Source organism: Lepeophtheirus salmonis, chromosome 14, assembly GCF_016086655.4.
Source record: "Lepeophtheirus salmonis chromosome 14, UVic_Lsal_1.4, whole genome shotgun sequence".
Lineage (NCBI taxonomy): Eukaryota > Metazoa > Arthropoda > Copepoda > Siphonostomatoida > Caligidae > Lepeophtheirus > Lepeophtheirus salmonis.
In genome coordinates, this window is record NC_052144.2 from 35,448,004 (window position 1) to 35,463,122 (window position 15,119).

Below are 15,119 nucleotides of genomic sequence, written 5' to 3' on the forward strand. Positions count from 1 at the left end.
ATGGTTCATAGTTGAATTGTAGATCTGAAACTTTTTCTAGCATTTGAGTTATTTTGTTGCTGGCAACATGTTCTGTTTTGTTTTTCTTGTAAAGCTTTTATGAGTATTCTTTAATTGTTAGGGAGATAATAAACACAAGTTTGTGGGTTCATGAATGACAGTATGTAACATTAAAGATTTGTTGTAAGTCCTTTATGGACTCAAAGTAAAATTAAGGATCGATGATTGAGTTATTACTGCATATGTCCTGGTTGACACTGAGTTTGACAATTGTTTATTTCATTCTTATTTTGGTTACTTTCAGCTAATCAATATTACGTCATAACATCAATCTACTTTCTTCCAATCATTGTTGAAATTATTAAGATAAATTATTGGTCTCCTTTTAATACTAAAATCCCTACAATTTAAAACCTAGTTCCGATTTATGGTCCAAATTTGAGTAGGACTACAACTCTGAATAGATACAAATTCAACACATATATATCTCTATTTGAGGCCAAAATTTGTTAATTTTGAATACAATTGAGTTAATTTTTAAGAAAATTGGAAATCGTTTTTAAGTGAATACATTTTTTTACAATTACATTTATTCGAATTCTTATTCACTCATTTCGAAAATTTCGAGGCAGATTGATTTTTGTATTTTAAGATATAAATTTATTATTGTCCATTTATTTTATAGGATTTATTTCTTCAGTTATAATATGAGGTAAAGTTTCAAGAATTTTTATTCAAACACTTGCAAGAGTAAAACGCCCAAAAAGTGAATTATAATGATAATTTCTAAACATTTTCATATTAATCAAATTTATATTATTCTTTAAAATTAAAATGGAAAAAAATAATAATTGAGCAGTATAATATATACTTCAATTAAGGTTCTTAATTTGCTAACTAAAATGTGGAAAATCTTTTTAAATATTTCCTTAGGGTTACATCAATCCTTAATATGGAACATAAACTCCCTCACCTTCCACGTTTAGTCCTTGAAAACGTCGCAAACTTTAATTATATTCAAACGTACTTTTTATGCACAATACCTTTCATTTTGCAATTCTTTTTATTTTAAGCTCAAACCAATAATTGAATATAAATATGGTAATATGGTAAATATGTTCGAAATTGATTCAAGATAACGTCATTTTTGGAAAGATTGTTATATGAAATGACGTTTATCTCCGATTTGAACGCATATTTCAGATCTAAGATAGGACCAGATGTCGTAAATTTATGAATTTTGAACTGTTACGCCCATAGTTTTATATAATTTTAATGTGTGTTAAAAAAAAATATACATATAAGTTGTAACATTCACGATTCGAGGATGTTTGAGTACAAGAACAGCTTAGCTGTAATGATGCTTTTTTAGATTAGCTACAAGCTACATTGAAAGGAAATAAATACACCCAAATGGCATTTCGTCTCTGACAAGAATACAGACAGGTATGACACTGATGTATATCCTCGATTCTACTTTTTATCCAAAAAGCACAAACACTTCTAACTTCCCAAACTATTTCCTATATTATTACATACTATTTATTATATATTTTGTACAACTCTAGTTATATTGACGTAAATTCTTTTGTTTTGTAAAATTATTTATAAAATAACCTTATTTGTCATTTTAATAATGGGCCAAAACAACTTTATCAACACTCTCCATTAACTAAAAGTGCATATATGGAGAAAGCATCAGTATGCATGGTAAACCCTTTGTGCTATGAGTTTTATTATATCTTAACATAATAAAGCATTAATGACCCTATTATAAACATTATAACATACTTACGATGGTCAAAATACTTAACAATATAATGGATCTACTCCTTATGAAAATTTCTTTTTTATATTGGATTTAAATATGTTATTACTGAGGGCCTTACACAGTAGGGCGATGTCTCATAATTAAAGAAATAAATAATTTTTATCGCATAAATGAGTACCTACTTATTATTAAAAATAGTTATTGATGTTATTTTTCCAAAATTTGCCACTTCTTAGCATCTGTAAGATTACTCTGGGACACAAGTTATATTACATTTTGTGGGATGGGATTTTGTAGAAAAACATAAAGTTATGTGGTTATAAAAGTAAGAACTGTTGGTATTATTTTTTGTTACAAAGGCAAGAACTAATTTGAAGTAAATCTTCAATTCTACTATGAGTTCAATAACAAATTGCAATTGTAACTCCCCATCAAATCCTCTATTACTAAGCATCATTCATTAGCACTTTTATACTGAAATGTTCCCTCCTCAAGAATAAAAAAATTATAATGAGAACTTTAGAAGATAAGAAACATAGTGCAGATAATCTAATTTTGTGGGTGTAGCTTTTCTTAATGCGTGCTAGAAAATGGATGTTGCAAACTCCCTAATCTCTCATATATTCAAATAAAAATAGAAAGGATATCTATTAAAATTGAGAGTTTCTGCTTGTTTACCAAATATTTTAATATAACATTGACTTTATTCAAGGGTATTTTTTTTACATGATATAAAATATGCTAAAGTGTGAATAATTCAACAATTGTAGAAAAGTAATTTGATCAAATATGTACTTAACTTTCATATGATTAATAGTAATTAAATCAATATATATACCGGGTTCGAAGGCAAAACGTGGACAGTTAATAGATGCTAATTATATAATGAAAATATAGAGATTTTGTGATTATTTTCTGCATATTATGAATCTCCTGTTCTTTTTCCATAAGTAATCAATAATACACATTTTGCAAATCTTTCATCATGAGGGAGCAAGAAGCAAAAAGGCAGATGATCTCAGACCTTCTGGATGCCAGAGTTGAGGTGGCAAAGATTATGGACATTGTGAAGTGCTTGAGGAGCCTCATTTTCAAGGTGGTCAATATCAAAAAAAGGATGGAAAATACCTTTTAAGGAAAGAAGGAGGTGGGGACACAACTTGAAAAGGGATTCTGAGTTTCTTGGGGACCTAACAAAGAAGATCACGGAGGACCCCACAAAATCCATGAATCGCCTCTCTAACGATCATGAAGTGGACAAGGGGACAATCAAGGTGGCTGTGAAGGAGTACTTAGGGTACTCCTCTTACACAAGCTGACACTTTGAATGAAAGAAGACTGTAGATATGCACGAAAGTTCGTGTGTGGATCAGGCAAATTAATCCACAGTAAAAACTTTTTCTCACGAGAAGATTTTCACTGTGGACCAGGTCTACAACCATTGGAACGGACGTTGGCTTGGAGGATCACTAGAAGAGATCAAGAGGGTGTTCCGTAAAAAACATCCGGCCCAACCAATTGTCCTGGTTGAGGGTAAATTGACCTCCAGGTTCACTACAAGGTGCTGAGGTTCATCCTACTGCCATGGCGCAAGGCTACCTACTCAGAGGACAACTATATGTGGACCAAAGATGGTGCTCCTTACACACATCAGCGCCAAATGCCAGAAGATCTGCGCCGACAACATGCTGATTTTTGGTCCAAGGACTTGTGCTTATCATCTTCGCCGGATTTGAACCCGTTGGAATTTGTTGTGTGGGGCACTTTGGAGAGGTAGACTAACCAGACATCTCATCCGAACGTAGACTCCCTGAAGACTGCCATTTAGAAGGAGCAGAACAACTTGTCCGATAAGTTCATCATGCAACTCATGCAAGGCTTTCCGCCGCTTGCTGATGACGGCGGCTATACTGAGTGAATATTTTCACAAAGGCCGTGTCTCAAACTTTTGTTAAAAAATTTCAAAATTATTTATCAAAAAATAAAATTATTGACATTTTTTTCAAATCGGTCATTCAGTCCATGTTTTGCTTCCGACCCTATATATAGATTTTTTGTTTCTTTTTGTAATTAATTAATATATAATGTTAATTTCCTTTCCTTCTGAAGTGATCCTGGTTAGTGAGGTGCTTGATTTTAGAACCATCATGTAGAAGTCTTCAATTTGTTCAGGTGAATAATGTTAGTATAAAAGCTTTTGATGATCAAATATGATAATGAGGCACTATTAAAACAAACCAATTAGATTCCATGGATGATTTCCATTCAACTTTTCTCTAATTTTATTTTTTTTCAGTGAGTGTGGACAGTTGAGATCCCCTTATATAAGTCCACAAACCATTTAAAATTGCTTAGATTTACTTTTTCAAGATCGATCCTGTCGATGTTTTAATCTTGAGAGAAAAAAGAAAAACAAGTGATTAGATTTGCTTTTCAAATCACTTGTTGGGTGAACATAATTGAGAGGAGACGATATTGAACCAGTTCCGAAAATTTAATTACTTATAAGCATTCTAAATTTTGTATTTGCACTCGATGGGGAGGAAGTCGAGGATTTTAATTGGTTGAGAAACGTAATCATGGATACACGAAGGGAGTTCTTGGTTCTTGTGCTTCACAGCCACTACTAGTACAAGAAGCACTCATTTAAAATTCAGTATTTTTGGAAAATAGTGAACTTGGTAAAACATTATTCTAAAAATAGGAAGAAGATGCAAAGTTGTCATAAACTCATTCTTATAAGCTATTTAAAGATGTATCTTATTTTCAATTATTTGATAAATTTTCCACTCGTAAATATGATTTAAAATTCTAAAAATACTGTTCTGATTTTCATTAATAGAGAAAAAGGATTTTATTTTTGTATAGCATTGTAACGACTTATCATTTGTTATTATTTAGAAAAATTATTGACAAAACGTGTTGAAATATTCATTAAAACGAATTTTGGTTATTAAATTAATATTAACTACTTTTGATGAGGCTACGTGTGATATATAAAATAAAAGCTATTTTAAAATTGGTACCTACGCGTACGTCTTACATAGAAAAAAAGGAAAACAAAGACCGACATAACGAACAATGAATTTTTAAAATTCACTTAATCTTGATCCACAATTGAAAAATGTAAAAGCATTATTTATACAACCATTGATATGATTTATTTTGACTCGACATTTCTAAAAAATAATACATAGGTTTTTTTAAAATTTTCCTTTAATTGGTCAGATGGAGTTGCACTGATTAAGTAATAGTAAACATTATAGGTTTACAATTACTCCAAATGACCTAGATTTTTTTTTTTTCAATGTGCCTTTAATTGGTTAGATGAAGTTCCACTGATTAAGTATAAGTAAACATTATAGTATTACAATTACTCCATCTGACATAGGAATCTTGTGTGAAATTGATATAGTTAAAATATTTTCTTTCTCTAGGAATGACCAAGACGCAAACCTACGTACAATGAGTTTAGGAGAGTAACTTTTCCTGTGGAAGTTCCTCATTGAGCTACGTCGTTCCCTGCATAATTGCAATAAATACTTATGAATACAAAATTGAGTTTGAAAGGAATTAGAAGCAGTTTAATAAATTTGCACTTGGAACATCTCAGTTCATTAACTAAGAATTACAAATGCAATGCCTTACAACATATCATACTATTCAAATGTTTTCTTCTTGACTCAAGAAAACAAAAATAATTGCAAGATTGATCAAAGTATCCAAACAAATTCTACGATCTCCGCTAATAAAACATGTTGTACATTTATGTAGACAGACACTATTTATTAAAAAGTGTACAATTTTTAAATTTGTTTATAATTTTAGACTACACCATAATATTTTCTACTGGAATCCATAAAAACCATATGGAAAAATGAAATAAAATTTATAAATGCATATAATGATGTAGGAACTGGGGCAATACAGTCTCTGGGTAATATGAGGCACCCTTATATACACTTTACAATTCATTTTAGAGTTACTTTGTTTTGACATGTGACAGTAAACGACATGATTTTTCAGCCATATTGTGTTCAAGATAATTGTGCTACACACACTGGTTCGTAAGAAATGGATATACCACTAATCAACGTGATATATTACTTAAAGGCATTTATTAAGCAAGCAATGACAGATATTATTTATACATCGCCCTCAATGCTCTCAATGACGGCCTTCAAGTAGACACGGAAGGTGGAGTACACTCTGGTAATGAAGTCCCTTCTCATGAGCTTCTATTCCTTCTCCACGGAGGACCTCAGGTTGGTGACATTGCTGTGGCATGATGTGCAAGCCTGCAACTCAATTTGCCACCACATAGAGTAATCTAAAATATTCGGATCAGGGCTCGGGGGAGGCCAGAAGTTCGTGGCCAAAACTCCATGTTCTCTTCCATCCAGGCTTTTACAACTTTGACCGTGTGGGCGAGTGCCCCATCTAGCTGGAAGACGTAGGATTCCTTGCCCAACTTCTTGGTGATCTTGAGAACCTACGTGGGTATCTTGGTCTTCAAGATCTCCAAGTAGTCGGCTGTGGTCAGCCTGTACCCAGTCTTGAACCAAATCGGCAGCATTTTTGTCTCTGGTCGAATCCACAACCACAAGCGTCATCACAGAGGCCAGATGTTTTGTCTTGGACACGTGGCGGAGGTATTCAGAAGTGTCTACAATACAAACAACCTGATTTTTCAGCTTGTTGAAGACAGGTTCCACAGTGAATGTTTTTTCATCGTGGAACAAGATAATACAGTGCCATGATACTACCGGTCGTTTAGGAGGCGTTTGGCCCACTCCACACAGACATCTTGGTGCTGTCGAGTAATAAGTGGTATTTCAACGTACCTCTTGGACTTTCTCCCGGTGGCCTTGATTGCCTTGGCCACGGTGGAGGGAACTACTGACTTATTTTTGGCAAATTTTGCCGTGGAGATGTTGGGCTTGGCCTCAAATGCCTTCTTGACCACTTCTGGGTTCAATTTGGCTGGCTTTTCATTACTGGGATCGATTTTAAGACTTATCTCCTCTCTGATAAACTTTCTGACCGTGTAGATGGTGTGCCTCTCGATCCCAACAATCTTGACAATTCAGGTGTGCTGTGGCTAGGGCAAATCAAAGCTGCAATCTGATATCTTCTTGCTTCTATTTTTGTTTACAGAAATTATAGAGGAGATTGCAATAGCTCATTCCAAAGTTTAAAATGTTAGCTATCGTGTGAAACATCGGAAATTTACGCATTACAATCACTATACCTTGATAAATCAATCTATAGTAGTGGTACAACCATTTTGCAGGACCCAGTATCAAAAGTATATATTCATTATATTTATCTCTTTTTCACATATGTTTTCATTTTTTGAATGGCACACTATGTATTAGTGGATTAAACTTATTTTTCTCACAAAGATAAAATAGTAAACACAGAGTACATTGTGTAGAATTATGTGGTAATAAGAATTAGTTTCCAAGAGGATACATTTTTTAGTCCCATAATATGAAATGGCTCTGAGGAGTAATATGAGACACACTAGTTGAGCTAATTTGACCATAGCTTTATTGATGCTTTGGATATCGCCATGAGGCTTCCAAATCTAAAATTTGTAGAATGTGTATCATAAGCTAGCACAATTTGGGCACAGATTTATCAAATTTTTCAAAATAAAATGTTGGTCTATATCAAACCTATCAAAAACTTGTTACCTATGTTGGATACCCTGTCTCAGTCATCATATTAATATAATACTATTAATGAACTATTACCTAATCAATACTAAATACATGCTATAAAAACTTATTAGACAAATGCAACTTTGGCGACTCATATTATACAAAGCATGGGTAATATATGCCAATTGGAGGGTTTCAAAAAGAGCATCTAATACTATTTTGTGTTGTATATTAATGCACCTAATTCTTAAATGTACAACGCCAAGGTGCATCGATTGTCAAAGTTCAAGCTACATGACAAAAATAGGTTAAAAAGTATAGGTAATTTTGAAAAAACGTCTCATTTTACTACAGTTACCCCTTCTATAAAATTATGGTCACAATTATATGAAAAAATATATATCTCTAGATGAAATTTTCTTTCATTTGCAATGTATTTTTAACAAAATGTATAATTAAGAAAATGAAATTGGAGTTTACCAAACTTAAAGAAATATTAATTGTTATCCAAACATTATATTACTAGTTTTAAGGCATGCATACCAAATGGTACAATGCTTAAACTAATGATATATAAATACATGGTAAATTATGAAAAATAGAAAGTAATGATTTGACATTTGACCATTGAAGGAAAATGTACTCCTACAATATATAAATACAATAATAAAAGTAGATAAATCAAATAAAAAACAATAAAAGCCATTTACATTTAATATTTATAAATGTGAGGTAAAATTGAGCCATGTTGCTGCTATGTACAGGGCTGGCCAGAATAACATGGACTTGAATGGTGGTTTAGAAATATGAACAAGAAAATTAACATTCATTAATAGTCCATATTTTGCTTCCACACCCTGTATATCAATCAAATCAAGGTAAACCTGCTTTCCACAAAATTCTTTAGAGGCTGCCCAGGAAGGATATATTTCAAACAGAAGATAATTAGATGAACCTGTTTCCATCATAATGTATTCATAGATTTTACTATTAGAAATAACAGAACTCCATTCTTTTTCCGTATTAAAGAATAAATCAACTATAATCATCCTGTAAATTTTAGGTAGAACATGACCTAACTGATTAAGCCCTCCTCCAAGTTGTCTCCTAGGTCTTTTTAGAACCTGAATATAACTTAGGTAAAATAACTTCTGTAGCCAACCTTCTTCAGCTTCGATCACTCAATTGGCCAATCTTGGCAACGCGGTAGGTAAATAAAACACTGAAGGAATCAACTTTACGTTGTACATGTCGACACGCGTCTGCATGTTCAATGTTCATTCTCCTCTATTCAGCTATCTTAAGGGTTATAAACCTTTCCAAATAGTTTTTATTTGAAACGGACTCTCCATGTTTTCCTATTCAATTCCAAGTACCTTAATTTTATCCTTAACCGAGCATCCCTGAATTTCAGAGTCCTTCTCTGGAGTCCATTCATCCAATGGGAGAATTGATGTTTTCTTTTTATTTAATTCCAAATCTGAGAATTTATTCTATTTTGCAAAGAACAAAAGTAAAATTTCAATCCTCTTCTCCAACTGCGATTCCAAATTCCTTTCCATATGAATATCTATTTTATTGTTATTTTAATCTTTATAATGTTGTATTACATTTTAGTGAAAGGCCAATTAAAAAAAAAAAAAAATACAATGAATTATGGTTTTTTTGCCTATTTTTAGAGCCACCAAAAATAAATTTTCAAGGCCCATGCGACAGGCATAGTTTCAGTCCCAAATCCAAATGACTGGTATATTTAGTTTCTATAGAGCTTGAAAAACGGGGACAAAGTCACATATTAAAAGGTTTGAAAGAAAAGTTAAAATTTAAAACAGGTCTTCTCTGCTACTGTGTTCATTTTGTATATATCCACCTATATACTCAAGGATCTTCATGTTCGATACTCCTAAGCCATCTTCACTCCGTCTATACGACATCCCTTGTCGTTTATGATAATTTCTTGTAAATTGAAAACACCCCTTTTGTTGTGATTCCACTTATAACAAAAACACCGAAAAGATCTTGATAAAGACCGAAATTAATGAACTTGAAAGCAAGATTAAGATCATATCTAACTAATAGTTCGACTATGCAATTACCAATGTTCTTTTATTCTAATCACGTAAGAAAAATGTATGTACGTGCAATGTTATCAATAATAATTATCAACTTTTGGTGTTCTTTCAGATGAAGAAGCTGATATTGAAATACAACTTAACAAAATTAATAGTTAAATTATGATGATATTGGTCTGAATTAAATAACTATTTAGAAAGAAACAGCTTCCCTTATATACTATATATTAGATTCTTATATATTATCAACCAATCCTTGTTTGTTTTTATCTATTTCAATGTCAATTTTATGATGAAGCTTTAAAATTATAAATATAAACAATATTTTGTTTTCATTGGACTTCCAGATTTTCATGTAACTTTATATATTTTTTTATTCTTTGCCCAGTATAATTATTTAGAATTTGTTTTGATGAATAGTCAAAAAAAAAAATCAAAATATTAAAAATATGTTGTGATTGCTTTATATTTATGTTGAATACCCCTGACACAGGTCATATCAAGTTGTAACAATTATGATGAATGATAAATTTTATAGTTCAAATATTAAATAGGTCCAGTAAGAGGAAATTTTAGAACAAAAGTTTGCGACAGGATATTTGTGTGATATATACTGATTACATTATGGATTGAATAAGAACAAAGCGTCTAACTACAAATTTTATACATTTTACAATATTGTGAATTAAGTGAAAATACATAATGTTTATAGGAAATACAATTGAAGGACTTTTACTTAAATATTACAATATACGTTGGTGTATGATAAACATAACCTTTTTTTAATGTTGAAAGAACCGAATATTGTTAAATTTATTTATTGTAATGTACATATTAAATTTATATCATATAATTGTATAATTTCAAACATACTCATTTTTGTTGATAGAGTTAGTAAAGTTTATATATATAAAACAATGAATCAGAAAAATTATATGAAGGAGTCAATGGGCTTAATTTAATGTTAAATTTGTACTACGTATCAAGAAATAGTCGTCGAAACAGTCCACCGGTTTTATTTGCAATATTAAATACATAAATTCTTGCATCATCTACACCCATAATCAAAAAACAAAATGATCCCTCTTAAAAGAGGTGTCTCTTATTCGTTTTGAAATTCAAACTTGACAGAAGATTATCAAACTTAAAGATACATTGTAATATTTTTAAAAGATTTATAAAAGAGGTTACGCATGTCAAAGACAAAATTTACGCGTAACGTATTTTTAAAATATATTTGTAAGGGACATATGTTTATTATTTTTAAGTATATAGACCGTAGCAAAGATTCTATCGAAGAAATAATTTATTATAATCAATAAGTCGTTTATATTTATATATATATTGAATACATAAGCTTATTTCAATAACTGGATCACATTGGTTGAAATGAAGGGTATCAGTTTAAAAATATGAAGGAAAAATATTTAATCTGCAATAATGTAATAATAGAAATATATGTTTCAGTAATTATGAATATAAATGCTCTTTATCAAGAGTATAAGACACTCAATTGAATGATTGAGTCTCATCTGCAACCAACTAATAAATTTAAAAAAAAACCCAGATATTTATTAATATAAACAATTACTATAAAAAATAAAATTTACTCATTTTCAATATCAAAAACAATTAATACTTAGTAATGTTATCATAAATGATTAAATAAATTGGAACATAAGTATAAATTATAATGTATGTATGACCAGATTAAAGTAAATTCTTGATAACCAAGTCTCTATCGATGATTTCTAAACACAACGATTACACTATGGAAAAATTAAACCATTATTAAAGAATATAAATCGAGATTTTTAGGGCCAAAAAATTCATGAGATGAAGTTATGGATATAAATTTTCAAAACAGATAGTAGGCCCAGACTTCCACAGAATACTTGTAGCGAAGGTCCTTGTTCATTAATTTGTTCTCGAGATTGACTGTTAAAGACATCTTTCTCCGTGACTGACAGGGTCTTCATTTGTAAGGTCCTAAATGGTGTCGATCAAGCTTGCATTGTTAGTGGCTTTTTGAATGTCAAAGCCAGCATCAACGCCCCCAGGCTCTATATACTTAGGATATAATCAAACAAAGTCTTTAACAATGTTCACAGAGATTTCATTAGCAGCAGGATGCAAATATTTGTCCTACCGGCACGATTCCACTTATTTCAATTCACAAACAACTTGAAGATACAACTTGAAAAACGACTACAAATATTCAACCAACACAATGTATGTAGTTATCCTTCCTATGGCTAATAATTCCAGGATTCTTCTTTTTTTCATTGTGAACACTATGACCGTCCACAATTGCTACTAAAGTATAAATTGTAGCTATTATTTTAAATGGGACATGCAACCTCGTCAAAATTGATGATTACCAAAATTTGAATTAAACAATCACTATTTCTTTAAAAAATTTCAAAAAAAATAACACATTATGTTTCGATTAAACTTAAAACTCATGTTGTTAAGGGTATTTTAAAATAAAGAAATATTTTTCGCGATGAATTGTAATTATACTAGTATTTGAATTAATATTTACTTTTGCAAAATGGTTGAAATAGTTAAAATAATAATGCAAAATTTATATGATGTAATTACTGTTATCGTTCAGCTGTTTATCATGTAGTTAAATGCTTTTTTTGAGTTTAGAATTACCCAGTTCACTAAACGTGTTAGAAAAATTATGTTCACTAATAAAAGTTTAAGTTGAAGTCAAAAGTAAGAGCGGTTAATAAAATTACAATGAGTTTATTTTAAGAAGCTACTCTTTATATTAATATACCTTTCAAATTAAAATAATTAACTTAACTTTCATTTTGAATTTAATTTTTTTGTTGTATTTTTTGCTTGACAAAATGAATAATGTAAAAAATGAAGTAGATAATTTACTTACGAGAAACTCATAAATAATGAATCATTTTATAACAAGTAAATATATGTAAGAAAATAATAGAATTGGGTTTCGATATGGAAATTGAAAACTGGTCTGAGACTATTAGAGTTTTTGTAAGAAATTTTACTTTGGTCCTTGAATGTAGTTCGATCTTAATTAGTCACCTATAAAATTTGGTATAGAAACAAGTTTTATAGATGAATTGTTAATGACTTAATGCCTGTTTCCAAATTATGAGTATCAGCAAAGTGCAGTCATTTGAATTTTTAAGAGTCTTATACTGGGATCTTGACCAAAATATTGGTTCAAGTTATTATTTGTTAAACAATTTAAAAAAATGTTTACTTTTAGATTTTCTTAAAAATCCAACCCCAACTATAAAAAAAAATGGGATATCGTGTTTGTCCTCAAAATTGTTTCAAAAATACATAATTGAAATAAAGTCATGAGACATTAAACTACTACAATTAAACTATAACATAGGGAAAATTTCTATTTCCCCCAAGGGTGCTACACCAAAATAAATAGATCTATATTTTTAGGATAATAAACCAGAAGATGTTTTCCAGTCATTTTTATATTTTAATAACATATACTTTGGAAATAATTTAACCCACTTCCTAATGTAAATAAATTATATGATTTTATTCACTATGGCTAAAAAATAAAACACATTTTTAATTAGCTATGATCATCATTCATAACACATTTTATTTAAAATATTTAGCAGAAAATTAAGTGGAAAATGGATAATTATTAATTACTATTGTTAAAAAGAATTATTTGTTAATTATTAGTCATTACATGATATGGAATGTCAGTTAATCCATAAAGTATAGCTATAATAAAATTTCCATTATAAAAAATAACTCTTCCCCAAGATATCGTCGAATTTGAAAAAATATATTTACAAGATTTAAATGAATAAAGAAAATTCAAAATACAATTCAATCCAAAAAATATGAACGGAAAATATAAGAACATAAAATATTTTTTTTTCAATGTTGCATTATAATTTCCTTTAATAAGTTTTGTAGAAATTTTGTTACTGTAATAAAAACTGACAATAATTTTTCAATCTCCATTTAAAAATACATTCATATGACTAAAATTATTTTGAAATTATCCATTTATTAAAGATATATAAATATTGACTTGATAAATTATTTGGATTTTCAAATTTTCGATTTCAAAAATATACCAGACTCTATATAAAATAATCCATCATTAATTTTCTTGTAATCTACATTGTGTGCAAAAAAGTCCGTAGATGTCATTATTTTCTTTTGAAAATTAATATGTGTATATAAAAGTCAATTATATAAAAATTCGGGTTTATTATTTTCTACGTAGCCAAAAATTATCTATATTTGAATTTAATAGTAAGAAGAAAATAAAATTATTGAAATCTATACATATTTATTTATATACATACGTTCACTCAAACCAAAAAACCCTTAAATTTAATCAAAGGGATAGAATAAACAGAAATTCATATATTTAATAAAATCTTGTCGAATATACTAAATTGTAGAGCTTGTTTATAAAAGGACTATCTGTTTTTGAAAAAATTTAGGGGAAGTTTCACAAGGGATAAATAACGGGAGGTATCTTAGTTTGAGAAAGCATGTTTCACATACAAATATGACGAGTCTTTGTAATTGCTACATTAATAATCTTCTCCTTTTTTGCATAGTATGAGACAAAGAAATCATTTTTTTTCAAGTTATAAAAAACAAAATACTTCTTTAAAACCTCGCCGATGGCGATATATATTGGTAATGTGTTATACATTCAAAGTGAAAATGATTACTCGTCTCGAACATAGTCCCACAAAACCCATTATTGCTTTTATCTTTTAAAAAAATTTGCTAACATCTTGAGTACCAGAAAGTATTAAAACTTTAGCCATTTTTTCGTTAAAGATAGTACGGAATTTTTTAGATCTCTCAATCTCTTTCTTACATAGTTATTTATATCTCTAGACATTTTAGGAAAGGGGTCCCATATTGGAGTTTGAAGGGATTTTCTATGATCTGACGTACTCAGAAAAAATAATTGAAAATTATTGGCAATACAGGTATTTTTCTTGTCGAGAAAATTTGAATTTGCTGTTTCGCCAGAAAAATCGACTTACTCGTCCGGAAAAATCACTGAGCAAACCACTGATAAGAAATTCCTACTTGAGGGACTTCTCCAAAGAACAGAAAATGTCAACGACCCCCTCCCCCGCCCCTGGACAGTCTTGGCATCCTTTCGAACTAAGTTGTCAACTTTTTCAGAACCTTTCTAAGAGCTCTGTTGGGTTCATTTGTGTATTTTTCTCTAAAAAATTAAAGATGAGCACAAAGAAATGTGCTACCGTTGAAAGTTGCCGTATCCAGTTGGAGTTACGATATTTTCATAAAATATTAAAGAGATGACGGAAAGGCCGTTATATTTCAGACGATTTTGAATTCTCTTCGCCAATATATATTTTCTTACTTAATTTCAAAAATGTCATCTCCATCATAGGGAGTCACTCGTATCAAATGAATTACTTTGAAATTTAAATACATGTTCCCTATCAAATTTTGTCCCATATGTAAGAATTGAAATTTAAAAAATGTCTCAGCCCCCCCCCCTGCAATCTTTCTTGTAAATTCTTTTCAGCAAAATCAGACCCTAATACCTTGATATTTTATAAATTTTAAAGGTTCGCCATGTTTTTC